The sequence below is a fragment of the Symphalangus syndactylus genome, chromosome 15 (genome assembly GCF_028878055.3).
Source record: "Symphalangus syndactylus isolate Jambi chromosome 15, NHGRI_mSymSyn1-v2.1_pri, whole genome shotgun sequence".
In the NCBI taxonomy this organism is placed as follows: Eukaryota; Metazoa; Chordata; class Mammalia; order Primates; family Hylobatidae; genus Symphalangus; species Symphalangus syndactylus.
In genome coordinates this window covers 70,387,886-70,411,883 of record NC_072437.2, presented here as the reverse complement: position 1 = coordinate 70,411,883, position 23,998 = coordinate 70,387,886, and the positions used below count along the sequence as shown (strand labels likewise).

The 23,998-nt window shown below is 41.4% G+C and overlaps 1 protein-coding gene across 2 annotated transcripts in view; it reads right to left on the bottom strand.

Moving 5' to 3' along the window:
- Nucleotides 1-23,998, bottom strand: part of SACS (sacsin molecular chaperone) — a 113,383-nt gene that overhangs the window by 66,344 nt on the left and 23,041 nt on the right. The window lies entirely within an intron of this gene.

Genomic DNA, 23,998 nt, shown 5'->3' with positions numbered 1-23,998 from the left:
TTCAGTTCCTTAGCAGGAACTTGCAACTTAATCTGTCCCTTAAACTTTTTAATTGTGATAAATAACATCTATAAAAACTAATATGAAACAACCAACATGAAAGATTATAAGTAGGAAAATATTGGTTACTCCATTTTAAAGACCTTTGAATTAAAATAAACCACCATCAACTAAGCATAGTTTAAACAGCCAACTGATTGGACACAGAGGATTAAGGTAACTTAATCCATGGAGAACCCACTTTTCAAATTAAAGCAATGGGCTAACGAGCCCTAATCTAACCCCTGTCCAGTGTTCACTAAATGAATAAGTCAGGTATCACTAGCAGGATTTACTTTAAAAATGCATAGTAACGATTCCCTGTTCCAAAACAGGAAGTAAGAGTTATTAATAATCTCTCATTACAACGTGATCTATGGATCCAGAGAATATGATGGTGAGGTACTATTAAGTAATAATGTGTGTAATCATCAGAGAAATGCATATTAAAACCACAATGAGACACCACTGTACCCCAGCCAGAAAGGTCATTATTAAAATGTAAAAAAACAATAGATGTTGGCATGGATGCAGTGAAAAGGAACACTTACACACTGCTGATGGGAGTGTAAATTAGTACAACCTCTATGGAAAACAGTATGGAGATTCTTTAAAGAAGTAAAAGTAGATCTGCCATTCAATCCAGCAATCCTGCTACGGGGTATCCACCCAAAAGAAGGGAAGTCATTATATCAAAAAGACACCTGCACACATATGTTTACCACCGCACAATCCACAATTGCAAAGATATGGGCCGGGCGCGGTGGCTCACACCTGTAATCCCAGCACTTTGGGAGGCTGAGGCAGGAGAATGGAGTGAACCTGGGAGGCGGAGTTTGCAGTGAGCCGAGATCACGCCACTGCACTCCAGCGTGGGTGACAGAGCAAGACTTTGTCTCAAAAAAAAAAAAAAAAAAAGAGATGGAACCAATCGAAATCCCCATCAACCAATGAGTGGATTTAAAAAATGGTGGGTGTATATATATATGGTATATATAATATAAAATATATATAAAATATAAAAATATGGTGTATATATATAGATACACACACACATACACATATCACAGGCTACTACTCAGCCGTTAAAAAAAAACCAAAATAATGTCTTTTGCAGCAATTTGGATGGAAATGGAGGTCATTATTCAAAGCGAAGTAACTCAGGAGTGGAAAACCAAATATAGCATGTTCTCACTTATAAGTAGGAGCTAAGCTATGGGTACACGAAAGCATACAGAGTGGTACAATGGACACTGCAGACTCAGAAGTAGGGAGGGTGGGAGGGGGGTGAGGGATAAAAAACTGCGTATTGGGTATAACGTGCACTACTCAGGTGATGAGTGCACTAAAATTTCAGACTTCAGCACTACACAGTTTATCCAAGTAACCAAAAACCACTTGTATCCCTAAAACTATTAAAAATAAATAAATAAATTTAATATAGTATTTCAGGGTGATAAAATACCAAATAATCAGAAACCAAAAGAAAGTATCGTTTGCAAATACCAAATTTTAATTCATGTATTCAAAAAATACATAACATGAGTTTTCTATGGACAAGGCATGGAGCTGAATGTCTTATATTCTTTATATATTTATTAATAAGATTTTAAATGGAAACCTGTGTGTGTCGATTACCAAAGACCCACCCATCTGTTAATTACTCCTTAGTACCCTCTACCATTTATCTAAAATATATATGTGTGTGTATATATATGTATGTGTATGTGTGTGTGTGTGTGTGTGGGTGTGTATAGCCTGTGTCTTTAAGTTACAGGAAGGCTTTAAATAGTTACTGTGCTCCTGAAATGATGAGAAAGGTTACAGCTTTATTAAGTTGCCCAATACTTATTATTGCAATTTTAGAGTTGGTTTTATAAATAGGAACTGAATGTCTACTAATCAGCATGACTACAAAATAAAACTCAGAATTGTAAAAAATATATATATATTAGTAACATGTGGATATAAAGATGATTTATTTCTGCCCACTGACCAGGGTCACTGGAAAAGGCAAACACTTAGAAAGTCGTCTTTATATCCACGTTACTAATTTTACTTAATATGATATCTGCAAAGTACATGTGCTCTACTTGCCAAACTTCATCCTCCGAATTTAGAAAGATCTTATTCTGTATCTCAGCTGAAGGTTTGAGCTAAGCCTTCTCTAATTAAAAAAAGAAAGGACAGAATATGTGTACAAGGGATACGCAGTACATGATTCTCTTTGAAGGACACATTTGCTTCCATCCTCTATGCAGATAAAAGAACAAATTACAATGTCTAAAATCTGTTCTTTTTGTATTCTGCATTTAGCCATCATTTTCTTCTACTATGAGAAGGATCAATTCTACTCTTTCTGTTTTTTGCTTCTTTTTGCAGGGAGTTGGGGGATGGACAAGGGAGCATTTTAATTTTACATCAAAATATCAACTTATTTGGCTGCATCTACATATGCCAGAAGTCACAATAATATGCGACCACTTTTATACAGCTTTTCTGATATTTACATTTTCTACAATTATAGAGTTTTATATTTTCTACAACTTTTCAAGGGATTTGGCTTTTTTTCTATTCACCCTACAAGGGTTTAAAAGTTATACTTCCTACAGGGTATAGAATTTATTCTTTCTATAGAACCTATTTTACTTGGTCCAGGAGCTTCTGTAGGCTTCAAACTGTGTTTGGCTCTGAAAAGAATTAGTGCTTTATTTCCACACTGTTTTTCTTCTTGCTACTGTTCTAAATCACGACATACTAAAAATAAGAATAACTTACAGTAAAGGTTCACACATAAATCATTTTTCCTGATAAATTTAAAAAAAAAAATCTTCAGTCTGACTCCAAGTTACCATTTCTACATGGGATTCCCCCCCCTGGAGATTTAATAAATGAGATCATTTAAAATCCTAGCTGGGGACAATGGCTCACACTTGTAATCCCAGCACTTCGGGAAGCTGAGGTGGGCACATTGCTTGAGCTCAGGAGTCCTAGACCAACCTGGGCAAGATGGCAAAACCTCGTCTCTACAAAAAATATAAAAATAAGCTGGGGGTTGGCCGGGTGCGGTGGCTCAAGCCTGTAATCCTAGCACTTTGGGAGGCCGATGTGGGCGGATCACGAGATCAGGAGTTCGAGACCATCCTGGCCAACATAGTGAAACCCCGTCTCTACTAAAAATAGAAAAAAATTAGCAGGGTGTGGTGGCGGGTGCCTGTAGTCCCAGCTACTCGGGAGGCTGAGGCAGGAGAATGGTGTGAACCCAGGAGGCGGAGCTTGCAGTGAGCTGAGATGGTGCCACTGCACTCCAGCCTGGGGGACAGAGCCAGACTCTGTCTCAAAAAAAAAAAAAAAAAAAAAATTAGCTAGGGGACTAATTTTATTTTTAGTGTGTGGGGGCACACACCTATAGTCTCAGCTACTCAGAAAGCTGAGCTGGGAGGTCAAGGCTGCAGTGAGCCGTGATCATACCACACTCCAGCCTGGGTGACAGAGTGAGACCTTGTCTCAGAAAAATAAATGAGAAGTAAATAAGTAAATAAAATCCTAATGCGTTATACTGGGTAATACATTTGTTTTATGTTATTCTCACGAAGAAGCTATCAGTTTGTTTTTCAGTGAAGGCAGCCATCCCTTGTCGTGTCTAAAGAGCACTGATTCCAGCACCCACAGATGTTAGGTAGCGAGCGTGTTCATGTTGTTGTCATGCCCCTCATTCAGGTGTTTACACTGAGGTCGCTCTGGTGCTGCACACAGGAGTCCCTCCTTCTCCAGCCCAAACCTGCCCTGGGCCACTCTGGGCTCCTCCAGGTGATCACCATGCTGTCTGAGAAGTGCCACCCCACCACGGGCCGTGCCTGGGGACCAGTGCAACACAGGGTCTCTGGGAATTGCTTTAAAATACCAACACAAGGAAAACAGTCAATATAAACACATGTGGCAGAATTTCAATCATTGTGGAATCTGCATATTGAGTTTGTGAATGCTCCTGGTGATGTTTTTCTATACCTCTGTACATGCCTGAAATTTTTCATGATAAAATTCTTAAAAAGAGGTCAAGAGGCACGGAAGTCAGGCAAAGAATTACTGTCAATTCTGGGTGAAGGAGGTGAACATCCAGGCATCTTTCCACAGACTCCAAATGTCTTCCCTTTGCCCCTGAGGCTCTGCCCACCCAGCTCTCCAGCTCAGGTTGGCCTCTTTGGGCAACAGGACTGTGGTCACTTTGGCTGCAGGTGGAGTTGGCCCATAAGAAGCCCCCACAGGAGCTGGGAGGAAGGAAGAGAGTGCGGTCAGGGAATTCATGCCTCCTGCAGCATCACCAGGGCCTGGTTATGTCCTTCAGCCCAAGGTCACTGTTCTTCTCAGGGAGCTTGCTCTACATTGGGACTCTGTCCTTCAAGGTTTAAGTAATTGCTCCTCCCCTAGTCCCTCGGGTCTAGAGGGTCATGATGCCACAGCTACTACTTGCCCCAAGTTCCAGGATGGCTTCTCACAGTTCCGTTTCACTCTTTGCATATAAACCCATGATTGATCCTAATTGGACTGTGGCGTGCCTGACTGGTAGAATACTCCACACAGTATGATCGCCTATCCCACCCAGGAGGGAGAAAGGGAATCAAACTGATTGTGACAGGTACAGTGTGCCAGATTGGCAGAAAAGTACTGCAAAGTACCCATCAGTGTGGGTTCCCTCCTTTCCTCCCTGAGTTCCTTCATGTGCACATGGAATATGGATCCCTTACCCTTCAGAAGCTGACAGAGCCAACAATGAGTCGCCTTTTGCAGACCAGATGTAGACTGCAAATACTCCAAGGAAGGGCTCAGAATCACACATGCAGACTGACTTTCCTGTCTCCCAGGATGCAGTAAAATGGAGCCCAGAGCTGGGAGCTGCAGGGAAACCAAGTCCACTGGGTCCCCCCTACTTGATGAGGACCTCGGATGGTCAGGAGGCATCCTGTTGCCTTTTGATGACTCTTTTCCTAAAGATACTATGTGGTGCTCATCAGGACTGTAACCGGGCCCTCTCTTTCCATCTAGCATTTCCTATGTAATGGCCAAAGACTCTAGATAAGGCTCTCCCCAAAACAGACTATGGCATACTTGGATATATGGAGGGATGACAGTGGCAAAAAGAAAATCCCTGAAATCAACAAAGTGGGATTAGACAGCCAGGTTTGCAACTAACTGCTTATTAGGCTGAGATCATGTGTCGGCAGCACCTTTCCTAGAACACCTGTGAAATGACAGGCACTTTGGGGTGTGAGAGTGATTCACACACTTAGAAAATACAATGCCTCCAATGACTAGGCTTTGTGTTGTTTCTGGAGAAGGGAGTCATAATAACAATGGTTGCCTTTTCTCGAGCACTCACTCTGTGTCAGATACTATGTTAAGTGTTTTACATGCATAATCCCTAACATTATTTCCTCACGATATGAAAGAAGTAACTGATTCAAGGCCACACGACTAGCAAATGGCAAAACTGAGTCAAACCAAGGATATCTGGCTCAAAAGTTTATGCTCTTTCTGTTACACAATTTGTTTTCTCCTAAAGAAGGTGGAAGGATAATTGTTGAGAGTTTTCTTTCATTTGGATGCAGAGGTATCTAAGAAAAAGAGGAGAAAGGGAGAAGCCATAGAAGGGACAAGACAGGCCCTTCTCTCCCCTCTCCTGGCCACATATGAAGGATTGGTTTTGAGCTTCTGAAAACATAAGATGAAGCCACAGTGTTCATGAAATACCGGGCAGGACTGAGTTCATGCATAGCCACCTCCCTCCCAGAAAACACAATAAGCACAGGCATCGGGAGGGGCCATTCACCAACCCTCACCACCCCATCCACAAGTTGCAGTCACCTTGGGCTCACAGGGTAGTTGGGTGCAGGGGAGTAATGTCTTTCAGAGGGCACCAGCTGCAAAGGCCATGGCAGGGCCCCTGGACCAACAGGCTGAAACGGAAAGAACATGAACAAACTTGTTCCTAAGCCCATGTGAGACGTCACCTCTCCAAGGACACCCAGAAATAGCTGGGGAAGAATTTAAGCAGATGAGAGAAGCATGGAGGTTAAGGTCTTGTCAAGCAAGTTTGGAGTTTGGAGCCATGGAGATATGTGTGTAAATATTCATTGACTTTATTTATCCTCGTGAACTCCTGAAACCTAGGACAGGTGGAATATGGCTAATCCACTTGTTCCTTCTTTGGGCCCTGGCTCTATTTCTGGGTTACTGGCACTAGGTCATGGCCCCAAGCCCACATCCTCCCCTATCCCTCATCACGCGTGTTCACTGCTCATTTCCTTAGCCCTCTACTGCCCACCTGCTCGTCTCTGGCTGCGCTGGTCTTCAGCTACATGGACCCCACTGTTCTGCCTGCTCTCCTGAACACTGGACTCTCCTCTACCACCTGAATTTTTAGTACTCCCATTGTGATTTCATCAAAAACATATATTTCTTCTTTGTCCCTGACTCCTGGTACACAGCACTTAAAACTCTTTGAATTTTCTGCGTGATAGGAGTGTCTTTTGTTATTAATAAAGTGCCCATTTTGGCCCTACCTCAGTATTCTTGGTATTCTTTTATTTATTTATTTATTTATTTTTTTTTTTGAGGTGGAGTCTTGCACTGTCACCCAGGCTGGAGTGCAGTGGCATGATCTCGGCCCACTGCAAGCTCCGCCTCCTGAGTTCACACCATTCTCCTGCCTCAGCCTCCCAAGTAGCTGCGACTACAGGCACCCGCCACCACGCCAGGCTAATCTTTTGTATTTTTAGTAGAGACGGGGTTTCACCATGTTATCCAGGATAGTCTGGATCTCCTGACCTCGTGATCCACCCGCCTCGGCCTCCCAAAGGGCTGGGATTACTGGTGTGAGCCAAGGTGCCCGGCCTTCTTGGTATTCTTTAGATAGCTTCCAGGTGGGGGCTGGTGGCCAAGGGAACCAACCATGTGATTAACGGGCTGGAACTTTCAGCCTCACCGCCGATCTCCAGGGAGGGGAGAGGTGCTGGAGATTGAGTTCAATCACCAATGGCCCTCTTTTCCACTATACCTTGTCCTGGGGCCCTGTCTTTGGCCTACCTATTCAGTTGTAGCAAGAATGCTGCTAAGTCAGTTTAGCAAGACTCCCCTACCTTTAATATCTGATCAGCCTGGCCTGCCATCAGCAAGAATCCCCTACCCTTGATGTCTCCCCTTGGGAATTTCCATGCATTGACCCTCTGCTCCTTGACTAGAAATCCCCAGCTCTCTTTGCCATATTGGAAGTTGAGCCCAATCTCACCCCTATTGTGTAGTCGTGACATCTATTGCAATAGCCCTAAACAGTCTTCCTCACCATTTAAACAAATGTCAGAATAATTTGTTCTTCAACACTTACAGTGTCATGACTTGCATAGGATCAGATTCATCATTAGGGCTGGGCGCAGTGGCTCATGCCTGTAATCCCAGCACTTTGGGAGGCTGAGGCAAGTGGATCACCTGAGGTCAGGAGTTTGAGACTGGCTTGGCCAACATGGTGAAACCCCATCTCGGCTAAAAATACAAAAAATTAGCCAGGTGTGGTAGCACACACCTGTAGTCCCAGCTACTCCGGAGGCTGAGGCAGGAGAATCACCTGAACCCAGGAGACAGAGGTTGCAGTGAGCCAAGATTGCGCCACTGCACTCCAGACTGGGTGACAGAGCAAGTCTCCCTCTCGAAAACAAACAAAAAGATTCGTCATTGGACTCCTGGACCTCTCATCTTATCATTGGATCCTTGGACATCTCATACCCAGACACACACCTTTGAAGCCTTTTTCTTCAGTTCTGACTGATTTATTAGGGATCTGTTCATGATCCAACTCCTAAGCCAGTGCTCCAGGTAAAGACAGACTTCGATTCTTAAGATTCTGAGTATACTGTAGAAGCTGGTTTAGAGGAGTCCCAGGCTTCTCTGTTCATTCGACAGAGAGGCTAGGTCAGAGTCCTGGGCTTCCCTGTTTATTAGATATAGAGGCTGGGTTAGAGTCCTAGGCTTCATTGCTTGCAAAGTACCATTAGTTAAGAGTATGGGGGCTTCTCAGTCACTGAAACCCCCCTTCTCAAGCCCTTGATGGGCTGTATGCTCCACCACTAGGGCCACTAGGGCATGCACTCAGTCTGTCCACTTCCTTCCTTATGGCATAATTTTACTAAGGATAATTTGGAACTTTGATGGCTTCCCCAAACAGGCACCTTTAAGACCTCCCCCTTCCTATCGGCTCTGCTCCTGTTTCCTCCTTTCACCACCTTTGATCTTCCCTTCAGTTCCCTTGAATCCTTTAATATGTTGCCTTTGAAACCCCTACTTCTCCACCATCTGCCTGTCCACTTCTGCCAGAACTTTCCCTTCCCACTCAAGCCCCCCACCTCCCTACAATCACTGGAGTCTTAGGCCTCATATCCACATCAGGAGCTCTCAAAGGACCCCCAGAAGCAATCAGATAGATGAGCAAATGAAAATCTTACAAGTCTCCTCCATAAATATTGGTGGAAATCGTTAGCCCTGGTACTGAGCAGGTAACCTTACCTTATTCCATCTGTCAGAAACACTTAGGAAGCAGGGCAAAGATGAGAGCCAAGTATTTTATACAAACCTGTGAATTTTGTTTTACTCTTTTTACCTGACATGTGGCTAAAATATCAGAATGAAAGCTACAAGGTCTCTATTTGCATCTGTGTGTAACTTTATATACGTATGCATGTATGTTATGTATGGATGGTATTTTTCTACCTCTACATGGGATTGCCAAGTTAATTTATAAAATCCCTTAAAGGATTTCTATTCACATTGGCTTAGAGATGAATCAGAGCTTACATAAATTCAGGCCGGGTGCAGTGGTTCATGCCTGTAATCCCAGCACTTTGGGAGGCCGAGGTGGACAGATTATTTGACGTCAGGAGTTCAAGACCAGCCTGGCCAACATGGTGAAACCCTGTCTCTACGAAAACCACAAAATTAGCCAAACCTGGTGGTGGGTGCCTGTAACCCCAGCTACGTGGGAGGCTGAGGCAAGAGAATTGCTTGAACCCAGGAGGCAGAGGTTGCAGCGAGCCGAGATTGCGCCACTGCACTCCAGCCTGGGAGACAGAGCCAGACTCCATCTCAAAAAAAAAAAAAAAAAGAACTTATATAAATTCAATATCCTAAAACTCCCAGAAATCCAGACACCAATCCAAATGTTTTTTAAGTTCATATGATTTGAGTAAATTATTAATAACTAAGACTAGTTTGGAATTATTGGTTTAATAAAAATGAATTATCAGCATTAAATATAAGCATTATTCTTGGATTTATGGTCAATTAAGGTAAAATTATAACCACTAGATGTTTAAGATTAATTTTTAAATTATAAATTTAACCGAAGAACAAATGTGTAAGTAAAGATGCAGTAAAAATGAACTGCTTGATATACATTACTTCATATATATCAAACAAGCAGTAAAACAAATAGAAACCCACATATTTAAATCTTTTCACTTTTTTTTAAAATTTTGTGATACATGCCTAACATGTGTATGTTAACTGAAAATAGTTAACAGTTAAGTTAACTTAAATAGTTAAGATGATGGCTAGTTTTATATAATGTTATAATATGTCTGCTAAAAACAGTTTCTAAAATCTTTTTGGCAACTGGAAGCCTTAGAGTTATACTAAGTAATAGACATTCATTAGCAATTTCTAAGCAATCTCTAGTACTGAAACATTAATTACTAAGCCTAAGTTTAAGATTACATAATTTTGGCTTCTTCTTATATGGTCTAGGGGGCCTATGTATTTAGGCTTGTTAATAAATATGAAAAATTATACTATAAGACAGCATAATCCTATAATAATTGTGAGATGGTAGATTCATAAAACTTGCTAGCCTTCTACAGAACGCTGGCACACAACAGACAATTCACAGTTGTCTACTTCCTAGTTCTCTCTGTTAAAAAAAGGTTACTAATGGTTAACAATTATAATCCGTATTTGTAAAGGAAACTACTACAATTAATAAGGGTGAGGTGAAACAACTTTGTTTGCAAACTATGTTTTCATTAAGGGAAAAGAGATAATTTTATTCTAAAGTAAAATGACTGGGTTGTTCCAAAATGAGAAAGAAACAAATAAAGGACAAAAGTTGAATAACTATAAAAAGCTGTAGAAGGTTTGTGAGAAATATTGCAAAAGGAATCTTATCTCATGTGGCCAAAGCTGACTGAGATTGGATTAATTTATTTATGTTTTCTTTTTTAATGCATTTTAGTCTCTGTCAAAATGACAAAGTTTTCTTGGATTATTGATCTGCTCTTAATAACATACTGTAAAAAGGTTTTCTTTATCTTTTGAGTAATCCACCTAGGAAACAAAGATTCTATGTCTTCTCAGAGTAATTTCCTGTCCTAACCTTTACCATGTCCTTGGCAATTTAAAAGGACCAAGTCTTCTCACATTTAAGAGCTAAAGTTTTTTACAATTATGTTACCACCTCTATTTACTTTTGAATACCATTATTGTCATATCAAAGAAAAGAGTCAAACTCTGGAAAATATTTGAAGAGATTTATTATGGGCCAAATACAAGTGACCATGGCCCATACACATCACTCAGGAGATTCTGAGAACATATGCCCAGGGTGGTTGAGGTACAGCTTGGTTTTATATATTTTAGAGAGGCATGAGACATCAATTAAATACATTTAAGAGGGCCAGGCGTGATGGCTGATGCCTGTAATCCCTACACTTTGGGAGGCCGAGGTGGGCAGATCACCTGAGGTCGGGAGTTCAAGACCAGCCTGACCAACACAGAGAAACCCTGTCTCTGCCAAAAATATGAAATTAGCCAGGTGTGGTGATGCATGCCTGTAATCCCAGCTACTCAGGAGGCTGAGGCAGGAGAATCGCTTGAACCTGGGAGGCGGAGGTTGCAGTGAGCCAAGATCACGCCATTGCACTCCAGCCTGGGCAACAAGAGCGAAACTCCATCTCAAAAAGTAAAATAAAATTAAATTAAATTTTAAAAATACATTTAAGAAACACATGGTTTTGGCTGGGTGTGGTGGCTCATGCCTGTAATCCTAGCACTTTGGGAGGCTGAGGTGGGCAGATCACCTGAGGTCAGGAGTTCGAGACCAGCCTGGCCAACGAGGTGAAACCCCATTTCTACTAAAAATATAAAAAATTGGCGAGGCATGGTGGTGCATGCCTGCAGTTCCAGCTATTCAGGGGGCTGAGGCAGGAGAATTGCTTGAACCCAAGAGGCAAAGGTTGCAGTGAGCCAAGATGGCGCCATTGCACTCCAGCCTGGGTGACAAGAGTAAAACTCTGTCTCAAAAAAAAAAAAAAAAGAAAGAAAGAAATACACTGGTTTGGTTCAGAAAGGTGGAACAACTCAAAGCAGGGGCTTCCAGGCTATAGGTAAATTTAAACATTGTCTGGTTGGCAATTGGTTGAGTTTATCAAATATTATTATTTGAGGACAATTGAGATCTGGGATCAATGGAAAGGAATGTTTAGGTTAAGGTAAAGGATTGTGGAGACCAAGTTTTATTGTGCAGAGGAAGCTCTTAGATAACAGACTTCAGAGAGAGCAGGTTGTAAATTGTTTTTTATTGGACTTAGAAGGATGCCTGGTTGAGACCACCCTGGCCAACATGATAAAACCCCATCTCTACTAAAATACAAAAAAAAATTAGCTGGGAGAGGTGGTGCACACCTGTAGTCCCAGCTACTCGGGCTGGGAGGCTGAGGCAGGGGAATTGCTTGAACCTGGGAGGCAGAGGTTGCAGTGAGCCAAGATTGCGCCACTGCATTTCAGTCTGGTAACAGAGCGAGACTCCATCTCAAAAAAAAAAAAAAATGGATGCCTGGCTCTTAGTTGATTATTGATAGAGCAAGAGCATCGCCATCTCGGACAAGCCCCTCATTCTAAAGTTCACCTTAATAAAAAACCACCTAAATCCAAACGGCATCAGCCTGATGGCTAAGGTCGGCATGACCATAAACCACAAATAACATCTCCAACCAGAAACGTCCCAAACTCCTCCCTGTCAGATACAGTAAGTTCCTCTTCAAAGGTTTAATTTCTGACCTCGTTGTTCTTTGCTCTCGAGATCAACTTCCTTGGCCCTTCTGCTAAGCTACCTGCTCTGTAAATAACTTTTCCTGCTGGTCCCAATCTGTAACTCACATCTTTTCCTTATTTGGAAAGAGTCCTCTTTTACTCCTGGCTACCCATTCTGTAAACTGCCTCTCCCACCGAAACTATCCTTCCTGCCTTTGCTGTGCCCTGACATGCCCAAACATGTCTTGTACTGTAATGGACAGCCTCTCCCTTCCCACCTAATTAGCCATATTCAATTTTAAACAGTAACCAATCAGGTCAGTTTATATAGTACACTCCTACTCCAGCCAATGGGGACAGGACACAGAAGCAGGGACTAACCATGTTAGGGATAAAACCCCCTTCCGTCCTTTGTTTGGTGTGTTTTCGCAGCGGCCAGAAGTGTGAGTGGCACCCTTCTGCAGAAGTAAATTTGCCTTGCTGAGAAATCCTTTGAGTGCTCGTTTTCCTTGTGACTCTGAGCTCTTGTTTCTAACATCCCCCATCACAGACATGCTAGCCCCTAGATAAGCCCCCTCCAGCCAGGAAGATGCCAGCCTCGAGATAACCTCCCCTCCCACCAGAGAGCTTCCAACCCTGCCATAAACTTCTCCACACACATAAACATTCCAAGATTGTGATAAGCCCCCTCACCCTAAAACCAATATATACTCTTAGCCTGTAAGAGAAACTGCTCCTGACTGCTATCGGCCAGGGGTGCCTCTCAGGTTTTAACTAAAGAAAACCTGTCTTTGACTGCCAAGCCACATTTTGTGTTTCTTTCCTCTTTCTTTAACTCTTAAAATTATCTCCTGGATCTGGGAAGGACGGAAGGAAGGAAAACAAACAGGGGAAGGGGATTCTGTATAGAATGTGGATTTTTCCCACAAGATATTTAGCAGGGCAATTTCAAGGTATGGCAAGGAAATATATTTTGAGGTTAAATCTTTTTCCCTTGTCTCATAATGTTATGCCAGAGTGAGATTGAATTGTAAGTCACAATATACAGGGTCAAATATAACCCATCTGATGAGAATTTATGGTTTATAGGGTGTGACTCCCTAGACACCTTAGATAGGAATTTGGGTAAGATGAAAATCAGAGCTTGGTCCTCAGTCACTTTGGTTAAATAGGTAGCTAAGCATTGTTTCACACCAACCTAACATCCTATTTAGTCAAATGTTCAAACCTCTTGATATTTTTGACAATTTTGCCTTCCCCAAATCAAATCCTAAATAAAACCTTGATCTACAATTGACCTTGAGTTTTCCCATAGGGCCCTTGGAAAATCCTCCCAAATTTGTTCTTTCACCTTGTAAATAGAGTGATGTTAAAATTTAAGTTTATTTGATATGTTGAACTGAATGAAAAGCATGTCAAATAAAAAAAGATACCTAACCTTTGCTAGGTTACATTCAAATGGGTAAATATTATTAATATAAATATTTTAGAAATTATAAGAAGTTCCTAGAAAATGTGTCAATACCTGCATTGTCCATGACATGTCCTGGTACAATATTTTTAGTCATAATTCTAGTTACTGTTTTAAAATGTTACACATGTAAAAGGTAAAGATCTTGGGCCCCCAAAATCGCTATGGAAAACTCAAGCTGGGAACTGCTTAGGGCCAACCTGCCTCCCATCTATTCAAAGTCACTCCTCTGCTCACTGAGATAGATGCGTATCTGATTTGCCTCCTTTGGAAAGGCTAACCAGAAACTCAAAAGAATGCAACCACTTGTGTATCACCTATCTGTGACCTAGAAGCTCCCTCCCCACTTCCAGTCTTCCTGCCTTTGCTTCAAGTTGTCCCACCTTTCCAGACCAAACCACTGTATTTCTTACATATATTGATGGATGTCTCATGTCTCCCTTAATGTATAAAACCAACCTGTGCCCTGACCACCTTGGGCACATGTCATCAGGACTTCCTGAGAGGCTGTGTCATGGATGTATCCTCAACCTTGGCAAAATAAACTTTCTAAATTAACTGAGACCAGTCTCAAATTTTGGAGGTTCACACGTGCCACAGAAATAACAAAATTTCCTTGTCAAATAAACTTCCATTAGCTCTTTAACCGTCTTAAGGCTTTTGCATCACTTTTGTTTTACTTTCTACTGTGATGCTTTTCCAGAAGCATCTGCAATCACAGGCCTAAGTGCTTGTCCTCACCAAAAAGGGACTGTTTCAGAGACCCATGGAAAGAACTAAGCCAGGTACTCTGGGAACAGACTCCTAATGGCATTCCTTATTAACTTTGAGGCCACACTACTAGACTAAGAGTTCCCAGAGGCTAGGCACAGTGGCTCACGCCTCTAATCCAGCACTTTGGGAGGCCAAGGCGGGCAGATCACAAGGTCAGGAGATTGAGACCATCCTGGCTAACATGGTGAAACCTGTCTCTATAAAAGACACAAAAAATTAGCCGGGTGTTGTGGCGAGTGCCTGTAGTCCCAGCTACTCGGGAGGCTGAGGCAGGAGAATGGCGTGAACCTGGAAGGCGGAGCTTGCAGTGAGCCGAGATTGCGCCACTGCACTCCAGCCTGGGTGAAAGAGCAAGACTCCATCTCAAAAAAAAAAAAAAAAAAAAAAAAAAAAAAGGCCAGGCGCAGTGGCTCACGCCTGTAATCCCAGCACTTTGGGAGGCTGAGGCGGGCAGATCACGAGGTCAGGAGATCGAGACCATCCTGGCTAACACAATGAAACCCCGTCTCTACTAAAAATACAAAAAATTAGCCGGGCGAGGTTGCGGGCGCCTGTAGTCCCAGCTACTCGGGAGGCTGAGGCAGGAGAATGGCGTGAACCCCGGGGGGCGGAGCCTGCAGTGAGGCGAGATCGTGCCACTGCACTCCAGCCTGGGCGACAGCGAGACTCTGTCTCAAAAAAAAAAAAAAAAAAAATGGACTTTCCAGAGATGTAGTAGAGAAGCTATGGATTCATAAAATTGCTAACCTTAGATCAAGCAGAACAATAATTAATTACATGGAACTGAATGAACTAATAAATGATGACAATGGTTTTTGTCTGGAATATTGCTGTTGGATTTAAGAAATTCCTTTTCTGTTAAGCTATCTATAACAGTTAAGCTACCTATAATTCACAATCTATACCATGCAATTTAGTGATTATACCTTTGTAAACAGAAATAAAGCATTTACATTTGCCTTCCCAACTAATCCCTCCAGAATTCAGAAAACATCTTCATAGTTATATAGTTACTTGCATAAGTTCAATAGGAATCTGTTCCCCCTGTAACAAGGCATAATTGGAAACTTTGGTCATATGACAACGGCTTTGACTGGAATGTTATATTTGAGAATGATATGCACAGAATCAGATATGAGCAGACAGTTTTAAGGAATGAAGGTTGACTTTATGGAGAGAATGCTTACAAAGTCCTCTCAGGAAATCTGCCTGGTACCTTGCTTATGGAGTTCTCAGCCTTCCAGAAGAGTAAAGAATGTCATTTCCTGGCAGGCCCAGGAACCTTAGGACCTAGAAAAGAGGAATTCACCCAAATATATAGGTATTGCAGATAAGGTCTGAGAGCAAGTTCTTAGCATGGCTTCCTAACCTGCAGATGCTTTCAAAAGTTTAATCTGGGCCGGGTGTGATGGCTCATGCCTATAATCCCAGCACTTTGGGAGGCCAAGGCAGGCAGATCACGAGGTCAGGAGTTCGAGACCAGCCTGGCCAACATGGTGAAACCCCGTCTCTACTAAAAAATACAAAAAAAATTAGCTGGGCGTGGTGGCAAATGCCTGTAATCCCAGCTACTCAGGAGGCTGAGGCAGGAGAATCACTTGAACCCAGAAGGTGGAGGTCGCAGTGAGCCGAGACTGCACCACTGCACTCTAGCCTGGGCAACAGAGCAAGACTCCATCTAAAAAAAAAAAAAAAAAAGTCCTTGTCACAAGTTCCAGCAAAGCAAACTTCAAAAAACTCACGTCTCTGCCAGGTTTTGGTATCAGGATGATGCTGGCTTCATAAAATTAGTTAGGGAGGAGTCCCTCTTTTTCTGTTGTTTGGAATAGTTTCAGAAACAATGGTACCAGCTCCTCTTTGTACCTCTGGTAGAATTCGGCTGGTCCTGGGCTTTGTTTGGTTGGTAGGCTATTAATTTCTGCCTCAATGTTAGAACGTGTTATTGGTCTATTCAGGGATTCAAATTATTCCTGGTTTAGTCTGGGGAGGGTGTATATGTCCAGGAATTTATCCATCTTCTCTACATTTTCTAGTTTATTTGGGTAGAGGTGTTTATAGTATTCTCTTGATGGTAGTCTGTATTTCTGTGGGATCAGTGGTGATATTCCCTTTATCATTTTTTATTATGTCTATTTGATTCTTCTCTCTTTTCTTCTTTATTAGTCTAGCTAGCGGTCTATTTTGTATATCTTTTCAAAAAAACAGATCCTGGATTCATTGATTTTTTAAGGGGTTTTTTTGTGTCTCTATCTCCTTCAGTTCTGCTCTGATCTTAGTTGTTTCTTGTCTTCTGCTAGCTTTTGAATGTGTTTGCTCTTGCTTCTCTAGTTCTTTTAATTGTGATGTTAGGGTGTCAATTTCAGATCTTTCCTGCTTTCTCCTGTGGGCATTTAGTGCTATAATTTCCCTCTAAAAGCTGCTTTAGCAGTGTCCCAGAGATTCTGGTACGTTGTGTCTTTGTTCTCATTGGTTTCAAAGAACTTATTTATTTCTGCCTTAATTTTGTTATTTACCCAGTAATCATTCAGGAGCAGGTTGTTCAGTTTCCATTTAGTTGTGTGGTTTTGAGTGAGTTTCTTAATCCTAAATTCTAATTTGATTGCACTGTGGTCTGAAAGACTGCTTGTTATGATTTGTGTTCTTTTGCATTTGCTGAAGAGTGTTTCACTTCCAATTATGTGGTCAATTTTAAGTGCGATGTGGTGCTGAGAAGAATGTATATTCTGTTGCTTTGGGGTGGAGAGTTCCATAGATGTTGGATGCCAGGCTGGTTCAACATATGCAAATCAATAAACATAATCCATCACATAAAAAGAACCAATGACAAAAACCACATGACTATCTCAATAGATGCAGAAAAGGCCTTTGATAAAATTCAACAGCGCTTCATGCTAAAAAACTCTCAATAAACTAGGTATCCATGGAACGTATCTCAAAATAATAACAACTATTTACGACACACCCACAGCCAATATCATACTGAATGGGCAAAAGCTGGAAGCATTCCCTTTGAAAACCGGCACAAGACAAGGATGCCCTCTCTTACCACTCCTATTCAAAATAGTATTGGAAGTTCTGGCCAGGGCAATCACGCAAGAGAAAGAAATAAAGGGTATTCAAATAGGAAGATACGAAGTCAAATTGTCACTATTTGCAGATGACATGATTTCATATTTAGAAAACCCCGTTGTCTCAGCCCAAAATCTCCTTAAGCTGAGAAGCAACTTCAGCAAAGCCTCAGGACACAAAATCAATATGAAAAAATCACAAGCACTTCTATACACCAATAATAGAGAGCCAAATCATGAGTGAACTCTCATTCACAATTACTACAAAGAGAATAAAATACCTAAGAATACACCTTACAAAGGATGTGAAGGACCTTTTCAAGGAGAACTACAAACTACTGCTCAAGGAAATATGAGAGGACACAAACAAATGGGAAAACATTCCATGCTCATGGATAGGAAGAATCAATATCGTGAAAATGGCCATACTGCCCAAAGTAATTTATAGATTCAATGCTATCTCCATCAAGCTACCATTGATTTTCTTCAAAGAATTAGAAAAACTACTTTAAATTTCATATGGAACCAAAAAAGAGCCCATATAGCCAAGATAATCCTAAGCAAAAATAACAAAGCTGGAGGCATCACATTACCAGACTTCAAACTATACTGCAAGTCTACAGTAGCCAAAACAGCATGGTACTGGTACCAAAACAGATATATAAACCAATGGAACAGAAAAGAGGCCTCAGAAATAATGCAACACATCTACAACCATCTGATCTTTGACAAACCTGACAAAAACAAGCAATGGGGAAAGGATTCCCTACTTAATAAATGGTATTGGGAAAACTGGCTAGCCATTTGCAGAAAACTGAAACTGGACTCCTTATGTCTTATACAAACATTAACTCAAGATGGATTAAAGACTTAAATGTAAGATCTAAAACCGTAAAAATCCTAGAATACCTAGGCAATACCATTCAGGACATAGGCATGGGCAAAGACTTCATGACTAAAACACCAAAAGCAACGGCAATCAAAGCCAAAATTGGCAAATGGGGTCTAATTAAACTAAAGAACTTCTGCACAGCAAAAGAAACTATCATCAGAGTGAACAGAATGAGAGAAAATTTTTGCAATCTATCCATCTGACAAAGGGCTAATGTCCAGAATCTACAAGGAACTTAAACAAATTTATAAGGAAAAAAAAAACAACCCCATTAAAAAGTGGACAAAGGATATGGACACTTCTCAAAAGAAGATATTTATGTGGCCAACAAACATATGAAAAAATGCTCATCACTGGCCATTAGAGAAATGCAAATCAAAACCACAACGAGATACTATCTCATGTCAGTTAGAATGGTGATCATTAAGAAGTCAGGAAACAACAGATGCTGGAGAGGATGTGGAGAAATAGGAACGCTTTTACACTGTTGGTGGGAGTGTAAATTAGTTCAACCATTGTGGAAGGCAGTGTGGTGATTCCTCACTGTCCAGAAATACCATTTGACCCAGCAATCCCGTTACTGGGTATATACCCAAAAGATTATAAATCATTCTACTCTAAAGACACATGCACACGTATGTTTATTGCAGCTCTGTTCACAATAGCAAAGATTGGAACCAATCCAAATGCCCGTCAATGATAGACTGGATAAAGGAAATATGGCACATATACACAATGGAATACTATGCAGCCATAAAAAGGATGAGTTCCTGTCCTTTGCAGGGACATGGATGAAGCTGGAAACCATCATTCTTAGCAAACTAACACAGGAACAGAAAACCAAACACCACATGTTCTCACTCGTAAGTGGGAGTTGAACAATGAAAACACAGGGACACAGGGAGGGGAACATGACACACCAGGGCCTTTTGGGGGGGTGGGGGTTAGGGGAGGGATAGCATTGGGAGAAATACCTAATGTAGATGACGGATTGATGGGTGCAGCAAACCACCATGGCACATGTATACTTATGTAACAAACCTACACATTTTGCACACGTATCCCAAAACTTAAAGTATAATAAAAAAAAAAGTTCTAATATTAAGTATTATTTCTCCTAATATCAACTAAACAACTGCCAATTCCACATAAAACACTTCTCTTACCACAAATTCATATCATGAATTTTAGTATTTTCAAATCACAATAAATTTACAAAAAGGGAGAATTTTATTTTATGTAAATTGTATCCTATTAAACCCGACTTTAAAAAATTAATGGGCCAAAAAAAAACCTCACGTCATCAATTATTATTTTTTGCATTTATGTAAATAATCAGGCCAAATCTAATGAAACCAGACATTTTACAAATGAAAACAATCTTACTTTGGTTATCTGGAATCAAAAAGGAGGCATCACTGTAAAGAGATATTTTATGCTTCAATAGAAAACTACAGCACACACTTGTGGGTTATCAGTTTCTAGATGTGTTCATTGTCTTTGAGCTATTTTTCACCTCTTTGCAAATTAAAGTCAGCCATTTGGCACATTGTATCTTCCACACTCTGCTCCAGGAAATAACCATGACAGTGATACTGATGTCTATGCCATCACCAAGGACATTCAAACTGAAAGCCAGGAGAGCCACTAGAGGGCCACTGCCATCCTCATTCTGCCACCCAAAGATACTGCAAGGCCGACATCTAGACTCAGAAACTGAGTTTAAAGTCTGCTCTACCCATGCATCTTTGTTTTTCTTTTTATTTATTTATTTTTTTTCAAGACGGAGTCTTGCTCTGTCTTCCAGGCTGGAGTGTAGTGGCGCGATCTCGGCTCACTGCAAGCTCCACTTCCCAGGTTCACGCCATTCTCCTGCCTCAGCCTCCCAAGTAGCTGGGACTACAGGTGCCCGCCACCACGCCCGGCTAATTTTTTTGTATTTTCAGTAGAGACGGGGTTTCACTGTGTTAGCCAGGATGGTCTCCATCTCCTGACCTCGTGATCCACCCACCTCGGCCTCCCAAAGTGCTGGGATCACAGGGGTGAGCCACTGCGCCCGGCCTGTTTTTCTTTTTGTTTTTCAAAAATGTCTGACTTATTGAACCATCCAGCAAATATCCTCTATCACCAAGTCTCAACAGATGGTTCAGCTGGTCCTTAATGAACAAAAGACAACCAACAAGTAATGGACTTAGATTGTTCAGACAGAAGAATGTCTCTTCTTTCATGAACAACAAGGGGAACTAAAATAGACTTTCTCTTTAACCAAACATTAGACAGGCTCCCCCACACCCTCTTTTTGACAAGGCATTGTCTTCGGGTCCTGCCTAGCCCAGTTGGTGCATGCATCCCGCCAAGTCAGTTCAGACAGAATCCCCTGACTCTGGCTATCGGATCACCTCCACATCCCATTGGATACCTCAACCCCTCCTTGATAGCCGATCATTGTTTCAAGTCAGTTCAGCAAGGGTCCCTGACTTTTGACATTCCCCCTTAGTAATTTTCCATGCAGTGACCCCTCACATTGTTCATTGGCTGTGAATCTTCAGCTGTCTTTGCTGTATTAGGAGCTGAGTCCCTATCCCTCTCCCCTGTTGTAATCGTCTTGATGCCTATCAGAGTAGTCCTGAGTAAAGTCTTCTTTACTATTTTAATAGGTGTCAGAATATGATTCTGAGCAAGTCATGTGACTTCAGTTGTCACATTCATCAAATGAAGCCCCCACCCCCCAACATAAGAGAGGATTCCTAGACATTTCCACTAGCCTGAATTAAGCCCAAGTATGCCCTGCTCCTAAGCACACTGTAACTAGAGCTGTTTCCTTGGAACCCTTGGGACAGTTTCCCGAAATCTGGCCCACCCCTGGAATCTGCCTTTTGCACTAACATAGTCTGATGCCCCAACATCTTCCTGAAAGCAGTGGAGAAGGAGCCAGTCCCAAAGCAGCTTTCAACAAATGAGATTCGTTATGTTGCAACTTTTAGCTTGAAATTTCAGATGCATATATTTAATAATATATCTGCTTTCATTTCATTGCGTACATCACGTTTTACATGCCTTATTAGATAGATAATTTAACTTCTTTTACCACAAAACCTTTTTCCATAAAACCAGGGCCTGGGAAGGCCCTGTGTGTTAACGCTGTGACTCTGAGCATGCCCCCACCACCCTCACACACAACTATGGACCCCAGAGCTCCAGAAGCCTAGAGTGGATCCTCTCTAACTTTAAGAATTTTCTTTTTGGCCCGGCGCAGTGGCTCACGCCCGTAATCCCAGCACTTCGGTAGGCCGAGGCGGGCGGATCATGAGGTCAGGAGACCGAGACCATCCTGGCTAACACGGTGAAACCCCATCTCTACTAAAAATACAAAAAATTAGCCGGGCGTGGTGGCAGGCGCCTGTAGTCCCAGCTACTCGGGAGGCTGAGGCAGGAGAATGGCATGAACTCGGGAGGCGGAGCTTGCAGTGAGCCGAGATTGCGCCACTGCACTCCAGCCTCGGCGACAGGGCAAGACCCCATCTCAAAAAAAAAAAAAAAAAAAGAATTTTTTTTCCCCAGAATAACTAGACTAGGCATATTTATGGTCTTAATAAAACAGGTTTTACTTTTTTTTTTTTTTTGAGACGGAGTGTTGCTCTGTCGCCCAGGCTGGAGTGCAGTGGTGTGATCTCAGCTCACTGCAAACTCCACCTCCCGGGTTCACACCATTCTCCTGCCTCAGGCTCCCTAGTAGCTGGGACTACAGGTGCCCACCACTACGCCTGGCTAGTTTTAAGCATTTTAGTAGAGACGGGGTTTCACCGTGTTAGCCAGGATGGTTTCGATCTCCTGACCTCGTGATCCGCCCACCTCGGCCTCCCAAAGTGCTGGAATTACAGAGGTGACCCACCACCGCGCTGGCCTTCTTTTTTTTTTTTTTTTTCAACACGGAGTTTCACTCTTGTTGTCCAGGCTGGTGCAATGGCACGATCTTGGCTCACTGCAACCTCCGCCTCCTGGGTTCAAGTGATTCTACTGCCTCAGCCTCCCAAGCAGCTGTGATTGCGCCACCATGCCCAGCTAATTTTGCATTTTTAGTAAAGACGGGGTTTTGCTATGTTGATCAGGCTAGTCTCGAACTCCTGACCTCAGCCTCCCAAAGTGCTGGGATTACAGGTGTGAGCCACTGCACCCGGCTGGTTTTATATAAACCAGCCTGGTTTGATAAAAGTGTATTTATTTTTTTTAAAAAGACTGATATTCTGACTTTCAAAATATCTACTCTATGTGTTCATAAATGTGGCTATATCTAGTCGCTAACATTTTAGCTTTAAGTAATTTGGTACATAAAGCCTATATAATGTAAATCTCTGCAAAAATACACGCAAAGTTAATTCATATTTTTTCTAGCTATGAATGGAGTTTGTTGCATTTTGAATACAAAGACAGCATAACCTGCTGGTTTTAGATGCATCAAATCAATCCTAATTATTAAACATTTATAGTTAGTGTCAGCCTCAATGATTCTACATAGTCACTGATCTTTAAAATGGATGTATAAACGAAATTACCAGTACAAAGAAGTCAACTGGTAAGTTAAAGGAAAATGGGTTCACCTTTGATTTGAAAAAAGTCTGGTTCCAAAACTAGGAGGGAATGCACTAATACGGAAGCATTTGAGAAGGTTTAAAAAAATCCACAGAAATACTGCAAGATAACATGTATGATGATAGATAAGTAGAGTTCTCTCATGTTTAAATAATTTAGCATCAGTAATGGTGTGGAAATTAATCTCACATGACTTCTCATAATATGAGAAATATGGAAAACAATCAAATATTTCAATCATTTAATAAAAATCAAGCCCATAAAGTCATCTCAATTCTCTTGTCCATTCACACACAAAATGAATCCTGAAGCTAAGAGGCAAGCACTACTGAAAAAGTATCACTTTGTTCCACTGTCTAATTGGTAACAGTTTTCAAAAGCTAAAGAGCAATACAGTGAGTTCTTTTCAATGTTTTGCTTTGGAAAACCAAATATGAAGACGTTTTATTTGTTGATATCTTTAGGTTAACAAGATGTGAAGCCTTCCCTGATCTCTATGGCACTAAAATTTCAATTATTGAATGTAATATCGAAATACAGCATTCAAAATTAATGAAAGAGTATTTTGTTATGCTTAAGAAAAAAAGAAGCACATACAGAAATTTAAGGAATAATTATATAAATATACATACATTTTATTTTTTGCACAAATCCTCAAGCTTGTAAAATAAGCATATATTCTTATAAGATAGCAACTAAATTTGAGAAAAAGAGCAAGCATTATATTTTATTGTCATAATTTATAAAGGGAAAAGTAGACTTCTCTTTCTCTCTCACTCTCTCCCCTCTCTCTCTCTCCTCAGGTTATTCAATACAATTCTAAGTATTTCACAGTTGTTTATTTTATATTTTCCAAACAATCATATGGCAGTGAGAGGCACTAATAGACATATTTTATGAAGGAGAAAACGGGCTACATCTAGTCAGCTCTCCATTACAATAGCCTCACCAGTATACACAAAATGCAAAACTATCTGGGCAAAGTCAAAGAAATTATTTTTAACCCTTGGCTTGAAAAATTACATACACAATTTCAGTTAGAACTGAGGTATGGATAGTTGGTTCACTTTTAACTCTCGAGTGCTTTCATTTGTG